A 10,615-nucleotide genomic window follows, 5' to 3' on the forward strand; every position below is an offset into this window, starting at 1 on the left:
GCCCTGTATACTAAGCCACGCTATATGCGCACTAAACGCTAGACACACCCATATGAATGTATGGGTGTGTCTAGCGTTTAGTGTGCATTAAAAATGTTAGTGCACCTTAGTAAACAGGTCCCTCAGTTTTGTTCCTACTGCTCTCTAGACTGGCTGAGCTTGGTAAAAAAGGTACAGCTAAATGTTTTTTTGTTTGGGGTTTTTTTTTTTTTTTTTTTGCAGCCATATGTTAACAGATCAACTGGGGGTCAAGTAGCTCTTCTCATACACCATCTATGGACGAGGTTCCTTAGGAAACTATTTTATCCCCTGCCTACCTTGTTTAAAGGGATGTACATCTTCATATTTTTGAGTAATACCTTTAGTGTGATTATAACAGATATATTAAAAATCCACACATCTGGATTAAGATTCTTGATAGAAATTATTGTTTTAAGTCTGAGGCTATTTGGGTTAGGCAGAAAAGTGAGGACTGAAGTTAGTGCAACATTTAAAACCTTTTTGGTACCATTTAAGAGGTTACAGTTTTAGGGAGTAAAGTTACATTCACATCTGGTTAAATCCTTGTTCTCTATTCAGGGAACTAAAAACAATTTTTTTTAATTAGAAAAGAAAAGGATCAAATAGTCACTCCATGCAAGTTCCTCCCCCTTATGCTTTTAGGAAGTACAAAGTAATTTGATACTACTTTTGAGGCTAATGAATTGCATGCCATATGCAACAATTTAGTCATATATGCCTTCCATTTAATTAAATTTGACAGTTGACACCTCTTTCTAACCCCTGAAGGAATATGTATCTAGCTACTGAGCAAGCCCTTCTGAGAAGATACATGCAACTTGCCTATAAAAACTGAAGGCCCTGTTTGGTGCACTAGCATTTTTAGTGCACGCTAAACGACAGAGACACCCATATATCCCAATGGGTGTCACTAGCAGTAGCGCATGTCAATTTTTAGCACGCGCTAAAAACACTAGCACGCCTTTAAATAGGGCCCTGAATATTTAAAGAAGCCTGAAATACTGGCAATTGTATTTATTGGTGCATGTGTCTTAATACTGAACTGATGAAATCTTATCAGTGTAGTACATGAGTAGCATTCATTCACACCTTTATGTTTTGGGCTTTTTTTTTTTTTTTTAAATAACTTTCAGATGTTGAACAGAGCAATATTAAAGGGCTTTCATACTGAGTATAGCAATTTCCTCAAAGTAGTATTCATGTGCACAATCTTAAAAGCAATTATCAGATCAAAGTTAATTCTAAACTTCATTATTAAAAAAAAACCCTAACACTCTCTCAAAGATCTCAGTAATAGTAATAACTTTTATGAACACGCTTGTTACAGCAGTATATGTAACGAAAGCGTCATGATCAGCTTTTCAGATAGCATCAACATACAGAACCAAGCCCAGGATAATAATGGATTTAGGAGAAGATGAAAAAGTTAAGTTTAAAGAGGAATTTTGATATACATGCAGAAAGTCAAAGTGAGCAGCAGAACATCTATGTAGTAGTAAGAAATTAGTGATCCCAAATATATCCTCTTCTCAATTTGAAATTAGCCACATTTTCCCCTTTTAAAATTTCCTCAGAAGACTTATTCATAGCATTTATACCCCACATTATCCCAAACAAGTTCAGGTTCAATGTGGTTTACATCAAACTTTAAAGCAAATTTCAACAAGGATTAAACATTTTAAGTAAATTTCAACAATAACAGTCACTCCCAGGCAACTGATGTGCTTGAGTATCTGCCACTTATTGCCCCTTACCTTGCTATTCATAGGGCTGTCTTAGCCAGCTCCACACCATGCTTCAGCTTGAACCACACAATGTAGTTCAGACTGGTCTCAATTTGAAATCTGGTGAGGCTTCCTGAACTTCTGCCAGTGTGTGGCTCAAACTTACATTCAGCCCAACAGAAGCAGACCTGTTAGATGTTGCGCTATTTGTGAGGCAGCTGTACAAAACATTCGGGGGAATGAAATCCCAGGCAACAGGGTGAAATTTCTAGGCACCATGGTGACCTGGCAACCAGGATTTGTCCAGCCCTGTTCTATGTCATACTATTTTACCTTAAATGATTATACCTTCTGAAGTTGTTAAAAGTTAGTTTGGTACTCAATTCATTTGTTTGAATACATTCTCAAGGAAGTTAAAAAAGGCCGATATCCCTTTCACTGTTTAACTTATGGAAAAGTTTGTTGATTAAATTATTTAAATAGAATTTAATTCAAATCAGCATGCTTTTGAATAGCAATTTAAATTTAATTTAAAACAAGTCTACCTTGGTTCTAAGGGCATCTGTTCAAGCCTAACTGCTACAAAATATCTGAAATATATATTCCACTCATCAAGCCTGGCTGAGCTAGAAACAGTCACTTTTTTTGCCCTTAGCTTGTCAAATTTAACCAGACAAGCCACCTCCTCTCCTCATACCAGAGAATATAAAAGCCTTAAGTTTCAGGGTAGCTGCACTTTGGGCACAGCACTATCATTGCTCTTTATAAGCTGGCTTTTTACCATCTGTTATATTAAGCCACCTTGTGCCTAGCTCAACATCTAGACCTCCAATTTCTTTTAACCTAATGCATCCCCACTGCTGTACCTACCAACTTACCCTTTCTATATTTAAGGGGAGAAGTAGACTAATGGTTAGAGCAACATTTGAAGCCAAGGTTCAAATCCAACTGCAGTTCCCTTAATACTATAAGACCCCCTGGGACAAGGAAATATCTACCGTAGCAGACTACCCTTGAGTTACCACTAAAAAAAACAATTACTAAATTATAACAAAATATCACAGAGTTTAACTACTATTAATTTCTGTTGGTAGGTATTCCAACATCTTAACTAGTTCTTTCCGTGACCGTCCCTCCAAGTTTACCTCACTTAACTTGTGTTCTAGCTCTCTCATTTCCTATGCAGCCTGGTGGCAGACAGTACAGCTGAAGTCCTCCTGAGGCTCAGGCGCACATTTCAAACGACCAGGATTTCCTCCAAGTCTAATTATACCTATAGGAAGAGTTTTCTCCGTCCGGTTACGTAATGACAGATGCTCAAGCTAAAGAAAAAGGGTTTCCTCCCTGGGGGGGGGGGGGGGGGTCAAGGGTGCTACCCATGTTCGTAACCCTACTGAATTTCAGTAAACTAATGCCTGACACGAAAAGAATTCCATATAATTATACACAGGGTAGAGAAAGAAAAAAAAACACTCAGCCGCCAACGTGCACACACCCAGCTTTGGAGGAAAGCTCCTTCTCTACACAAAAACACAAAAGGGAGCAGCAGCAGGATACCAGGCAGAAGGTGAAGAGCCCCACAGCCACAAAAACCGAGTCAGAACTGCCAGTAGGGTCGGGGTGGTTCAGTATCTGAGTAGAAGCGGCAGAAACGATGCAATCAGGAATCGAACTGTGACCCTCAGAAATTATACCGTCTGCAACTCCGGGAGTCAACTCAACAGAGCGGAGGCCAGACCACGCCCTGGCCACAGAAAAGAAGAAAGACGAACACACACCCACGCCCTAAACAGTGAGGGGGTCCGCCGAACAGGACCACCAATCACAAATATCCCCTAGGGCCGGAAAACTCTGACTTGACCAATCACAAGAGACAAGGAGAAACGGTACGCCAATCACAAACGGTGAGCGGCAGCCGGAAACCTCTTACCACACGTCGGCCACCCACTTTTTTTTTCTTTGCTTTCCCAATAGGAAAACGTTAACGCCGGTGCACGCTCACAGGGAATGAGAACAAAATTTACCACCAATAGGGAACGCTCAACGCTTCCCATCCCTGCTGTCAACGAGCGCGCGTTCTTAGTCCTCCCGTAACCCTAGGAAACTTCTCAACAATAGTAACCGCCCTATTCCACCCCGCGCACACTGCCAAAAGAAAAAAAGGGGGGGGGAGCTCGTGCGCCCCTCTCACCATATAACGACTTCGGTAGCGCATGCGTAGTCACACAAAATAGAACCGATCCTGCCAGCTTCACCACTTACACTAGCAACCGCCACCGCACTTTAAAGGAAGCACTAACATTCTCACCTATAATACTTGAATTCAAATATGAAAAGTCCAAGACTCCTTGTCCTTAATTACCGTCTTCCTCTACCTCTCGTCGCACAGTTTCCCTTTTTCTTTCTCTCCTGAACAGCTTGCTTCAGTTCAATCCACCTCCTTTTCCTCTCTTCGGACCGCGGGCGCGCCTCGGCTCTACAAGCAGCCAATCAGAAAGCACCTCATACACGGACTGACTACACAGGAAGCCAATAGAAAGCTGTGGCGTGAAAGCGCATCCCGGATGTAAACGGCGCTGGGGTGGGTGACGGGTCCATGTCCGGAAATAGCTGAGTGTGTGATGCAAGGAAGTTTAATAGACTGGAAATGAAGTGACATCAGGACGCTGAAACCAATTAGGTCAGTCCAAGTTTCCTCTTCTCAGCGCAGCCGTCATCCCCGTTCACTCAAAACAAAGCAACCAATGCTATGAGCTCCTGCATCCACCTTGTCGTTCTTTATTGTTGGTAGCATTTTTATTTAATCTCACTTACATGCTAGCTTGTGCAGCATACAGGTGTGAGGAAGTATAATGACGGAATAACTTTCATAGGTAGAGTATAATTGTTATAAATCTTAATCAGTGGTTGGTTGGTCTGGCTACAGGGACACCCTAGCATGTTATATTCGTGCAGAGATTTATTTTTTTTTCTCCTGGTAATGGGCCACTAAAACAGATATCATGTTATGAAAATCAGGTACACATCATTCAGAGGGGACGGTGTAAAAACCGGATACAGCGGGATCGTGCTCTTGCAGTCCCAGATGGTACTGCTTTGAGTTGCTGTTTTCGAAAGGGGGGCGGTGTAAAAAACGGATACGGTGTAAAAACCGGATACAACTCGTATTCCGCTTCGCAGCGATCGCACGATGCCACTGTTGATCGCTCGCTGCGGCCGTCAAAACAAAGGAGCGCCCGTCAAAACAAAGAAACGCTTAAGGTAGTACTTAGATCCGGAGGATCCCGCAGATCTGGCTTTTACACCGTCCCTCATTCAGAGTTTCTATCCATTTGTTTATGACATTCGTATCTCACATTTAACATGTATTAGGTGAAACCAGGGAGCATTTGAAAATGTTTTTTTTTTTCCTATGCAGTCCTTAACATTGGCCTTAACTGCTTCCGAGGTAATCAATTTACTGTACACAACCTAATAATTTCCCAGTGGCTTAGTGTTCTTTGCCTAACTGAGACTTGGATTCGCCTGGAGATTTGGCGTACAAAGCAACAATGTCAGGCTATCTCGTTGATAACTACTGTCGGAAAATGGGCAGGGGTGAGATCATAGCACTAATTTACAAGAAAGAACTTAACGTGGAAGCCATACCTTCTGACCCTATTGGAAGCTTTGAATATCTCTCTCTTTCTGCATTTTAACTTCACCAGCACTCAATCGTCTCATGCTATATCATCCTCCACCTCCTACCTCTGCCTCAGTAACAGCGCTTTTAAATTTGATTGCTCAACAATCCTTACACTGCTAATTTCATGGTCCTAGGAAACTAACATCTATGTAGATAACCCCAACGTGCCTTTCTCTAGAGAATTCCAAGATTTAATGGCAGTTTTAGGCTTCTTTTCACACACTATTCAACTCACTCATCGAGATGGGCACATGTTAGATGGTATTTTCACTAAATCTACAGGACCCATCTTGTTTTCTTCCTATAAGCAGCTTCCTTTCCCAGAAGCTGATCACGAACTATTACAGTTTATGTTAGCTTTTCTCAGTGTGAAGTTCTTTCTGTTACCTCAGCATGCAAGCAAGTGCAGGATTCACACAACCTTATTCCTTCTGTGTTTCAGGCAGCATTAGCAATTGATGTATTCCCACAATTGTCATTAGATAACCAGGTTGAGACTTAGGTAAAATGCCCTTTATGAAACCCTAGATTTGGTGGCTCCAATGAAGACAGTTCAAATGCATGACCCCCCCCCCCCCCCCCCCCCCCAAAAAAAAAAAAAAAACATAGTTGGCTGACAGCAGATCTTTGACTCTTAGGCTCTCAATTAATTAATTGTAACCGCAAACACAAGAGCCATTGCTTGTACTTGGCTTATAAACACACAGCACATCTTTATAAGAAAGGTATCTATGAAGCTAAGAGAAAATACTATCCATATATGAGCCATCAGGCATCAAATACCAAAGTGCTTTATAAGGTAGTATGTTCTTATACTGGCCAATCTACTTCTTCTTCCCCAGAGACACTCTCAGCATTGGACTTTGCCACCTATTTTTCCCAAAGAATTAATGCATTTCTGTACCATCTTCTACTGCAGTCCCTCCAAGAGGAGTGGCCTACTGGTTAGGGTGGTGAACGTTGGTCCTGGGGAACTGAGTTCGATTCCCACTTCAGGCACAGGCAACTCCTTGTGACTCTGGGCAAGTCACTTAACCCTCCATTGCCCCATGTAAGCCGCATTGAGCCTGCCATGAGGGGGAAAGCGCGGGATACAAATGTAAAAACACAACAAAACTCAGATGAATACTTTTGAGGAGTGGCCTAGTGGTTAGGGTGGTGGACTTTGGTCCTGGGGAACTGAGGAACTGAGTTCGATTACCGGCACAGGCAGCTCCTTGTGACTCTGGGCAAGTCACTTAACCCTCCATTGCCTGCCGCATTGAGCCTGCCATGAGTGGGAAAGCGCGGGGTACAAATGTAATAAAAAAAAAAATATATTCCTTCTGAGACCAGTAATATGCCACAACTGACCCAGTTTCTTTTTTTCTTTTGATCCTTCTATCTTATTACTCAAGCATTTCGATCTGTTAATTGTCCTAGTTTACATAAGTATTGCCATACTGAGAAAGACCAAAGGTCCATCGAGCCCAGTATCCTGTTTCCAACAATGGTCAATCCAGGTCACAAATACCCGGCAAGATCCCAAAAATGTACAAACATTTTATACTGCTTATCCTAGAAATAGTGATTTTCCTCAAGTCCATTTAATAACGGTCTATGGACTTTCCTTTAGGAAGCCGTCCAAATCTTTTTAAAACTCCGCTAAGCTATCCGCCTTTACCACATTCTCTGGCAACGAATTCCAGAGTTTAATTACACGTGAGTGAAGAAATATTTTCTCCGATTCGTTTTAAATTTACTACATTGTAGCGTAATCGCATGCCCCCTAGTCCTAGTATTTTTGGAAAGCCGTGAACAGACGCTTCACATCTACCCGTTCAACTCCACTCATTATTTATAGACCTCTATCATATCTCCCCTCAGCCGCCTCTTCTCCAAGCTGAAGAGCCCTAGCCGCTTTAGGCTTTCCCCATAGGGAAGTCGTCCCATCCCCTTTATCATTTTCCGTTGCCCTTCTCTGCCACCTTTTCTAATCCACTATATCATTTTGAGATGCGGCGACCAGAACTGGAACACAATATTGAGGTGCGGTTGCACAATGAAGCGATACAAAGGCATTATAACATCCTCATTTTTGTTTTCCATTCCTTTCCTAATAATACCTAACATTCTATTTGCTTTCTTAGCTGCAGCAGCACATCTGAGCAGAAGGTTTTCAACGTATCATCAACGACGACACCTAGATCCCTTTCTTGGTCCGTGACTCCTAACGTGGAACCTTGCATGCCGTAGCTATAATTCGGGTTCCTTTTTCCCACATGCATCACTTTGCACTTCCTCACATTAAATGTCATCTGCCATTTAGACGCCCAGTCTCCCAGTCTCGTAAGGTCCGCTTGTAATTTTTCACAATCCTCCCGCGATTTAACGACTTTGAATAACTTTGTGTCATCAGCAAATTTAATTACCTCACTAGTTACTCCAATCTATAGGTCATTTATAATATGTTAAAAAAGCAGCGGTCCCAGCACAGAGCCCTGGGGAACCCCACTAACTACCTCTTCTCCATTGAGATACTGACCATTTAACCCTACTCTCTGTTTTCTATTTTTTAATCAGTTTTTAATCCACAATAGAACGCTACCTCCTATCCCATGACTCTCCAATTTCCTCTAGAGTCTTTCATGAGGTACTTTGTCAAACGCCTTCTGAAAATCCAGATACATAATATCAAGCTGCTCACCTTTATCCACATGTTTGTTCACCCCTTCAAAGAAATGTAGGTAGATTGGTGAGGCAAGATTTCCCTTCACTAAATCCATGTTGACTTTGTCTCATTAATCCATGCTTTTGAATATGCTCTGTAATTTGTTCTTAATAATAGTCTCTACCAGACGTCAGACACACCGGTCTATAATTTCCCGGATCTCCTCTGGAACCTTTTTTAAAAATCAGCGTTACATTGGCCACCCTCCAGTCTTCCGTTACCATGCTCGATTTTAAGGATAAATTACATATTTCTAACAATAGCTCCGCAAGATCATTTTTCAGTTCTATCAGTACTCTGGGATGAATACCGTCTGGTCCAGGAGATTTGCTACTCTTCAGTTTGTAGAACTGCCCCATTACATCCTCCAGGTTTACAGAAAATTCATTAAATTTCTCCAACTCGTCAGCTTCAAATACCATTTCCGGCACCGGTATCCCACCCAAACCTTCCTCGGTGAAGACCAAAGCAAAGAATTCATTTAATCTCTCCGCTACGGCTTTGTCTTCCCTAATTGCTCAGTCATCTAGCGGTCCAACGGATTCTTTTGCTGGCTTCCTGCTTTTAATATACCTAAAAAAAAAACGTTTTACTCTAATAGCTTTCTTCACCTCACTAACCACGCCGGCTGTCATTTGGTCTTCCGTCCTCCTTTTTTAATACGTGGAATATATTTGGCCTGGGCTTCCAGAATGGTGTTTTGAACAGCATCCACGCCTGATGTAAATTTTTGACCCTCGCAGTCGCTCCTCTAAGTTTTCTTTTCATCGTTCTTCTCATTTTATCATAGTCTCCTTTTTTAAAGTTAAATGCTAACGTATTTGATTTCCTATGTATTCTTTATTCAAAGCTAATATCAAATCCGATCATATTGTGATCACTGTTATCAAGTGGCCCCAGCACCATTACCTCCCGCACCAGATCATGCGCTCCACTAAGGACTAGGTCTAGAATTTTTCCTTCTCTTGTCGGTTCCTGTACCAGCTACTCCATAAAGCTGTCCTTAATTTCATTGAGGAATTTTACCTCCCTAGCATGTCCCGATGTTACATTTACCCAGTCAATATCAGGGTAATTGAAATCACCCATTATTATTGTGTTGCCTAGTTTGTTTGCGTCCCTAATTTCCTTTAACGTTTCTGCATCCGTCTGTTCATCCTGGCCATGCGGATGGTAGTACACTCCTATCATTATCCTTTTCCCCTTTACACATGGAATTTCAATCCACAGTGATTCCAAGAAGTGTTTTGTTTCCTGCAGAATTTTCAATCTATTTGATTCAAGGCTTTCGTTAATTTGCAATGCTACCCCTCCACCAATTCGATCCACCCTATCACTACGATATAATTTGTACCCCGGTATGACAGTGTCTCACTGGTTATCCTCCTTCCACCAGGTCTCAGAATATATTGCACTGAATGAAAAATTAGATATAATAGGCATCTCTAACTCTTCATCTTATTTCTTAGGCTCCTGGCATTCGCATATAGACATTTCATACTGTGCTTGTTGCTCCTATTTACATCATGCTTAGTACTTGACATTACTAATTTGCAATCTTTTGTCTGATTTTTATTTTTATTTAAGGACACCTGATCTACTACGGTCTCTTTTGCAACCTATCAGGATACCCTATCTTCCCTGTTTTGGTGATACCTTTGAAAGATACCTTATCCCGAACCATGCACTTTTGAGTGACTGTCGGCCTTTCCCCGTTTCTAGTTTAAAAGCTGCTCTATCTCCTTTTTAAATGCTGATGCCAGCAGCCTGGTCCCACCCTGGTTAAGGTGGAGCCCATCCTTTTGGATTAGGCTCCCCCTTCCCCAGAATGTTGCCCAGTTCCTAACAAATCTAAAACCCTCCTCCCTGCACCATCGTCTCATCCACGCATTGAGATTCCGGAACTCTGCCTGTCTCCTGGGCCCTACGCGTGGAACAGGTAGCATTTCAGAAAATGCTACCCTAGAGGATCTGGATTGGAGCTTTCTACCTAAGAGCCTAAATTTGGCTTCTAGAACCTCTCTCTCACATTTTCCTATGTCATTGGTACCCACATGTACCAAGACAGCCGACTCCTCCCCAGCACTATCTAAAATCCTATCTAGGTGACGCAAGAGGTCTGCCACCTTCGCACCAGGCAGGCAAGTCACCAGGCGATCCTCACGTCCACCAGCCACCCAGCTATCTATATGCCTAATGATCGAATCACCAACTACAACAGCTGTCCTAACCTTTCCCTCCTGGGCAGCACTTGCAGACATATCCTCGGTGCAAGAGAATAGTAGTACATCCCCTGGTGGGCAGGTCCTGGCTACAGGAGTACTTCCTACTTCACTAGGGTGATGCTCTCCTTCTAGAAGACCTCCCTCCTGCAAGGTAGCACAAGAGCTACCAGACTGGAGGTGGGAGTTCTCTACAACATCCCTGTAGGTCTCCTCTATGTACCTCTCTGTCTCTCTCAGCTCCACCAAGTCT

The 10,615-nt window shown here is 42.2% G+C and overlaps 1 protein-coding gene across 5 annotated transcripts in view; it reads right to left on the minus strand.

The window, feature by feature from the left end:
* The window catches only part of LOC115463466 (rho-related GTP-binding protein RhoA-A), a 65,944-nt gene extending 61,714 nt beyond the window's left edge, over nt 1-4,230 (minus strand). Inside the window, exon 1 of one of the 5 annotated variants that reach the window (XM_030193986.1) lies at nt 4,108-4,230. The gene's annotated coding sequence lies outside the window, so the exon portion shown is untranslated. The other 4 variants (XM_030193983.1, XM_030193984.1, XM_030193988.1 and 1 more) reach the window with 4 other exon arrangements.
* Nucleotides 4,231-10,615: the final 6,385 nt, after the last annotated feature.

This window comes from Microcaecilia unicolor, chromosome 2 (genome assembly GCF_901765095.1).
Source record: "Microcaecilia unicolor chromosome 2, aMicUni1.1, whole genome shotgun sequence".
Taxonomy (NCBI): Eukaryota; Metazoa; Chordata; class Amphibia; order Gymnophiona; family Siphonopidae; genus Microcaecilia; species Microcaecilia unicolor.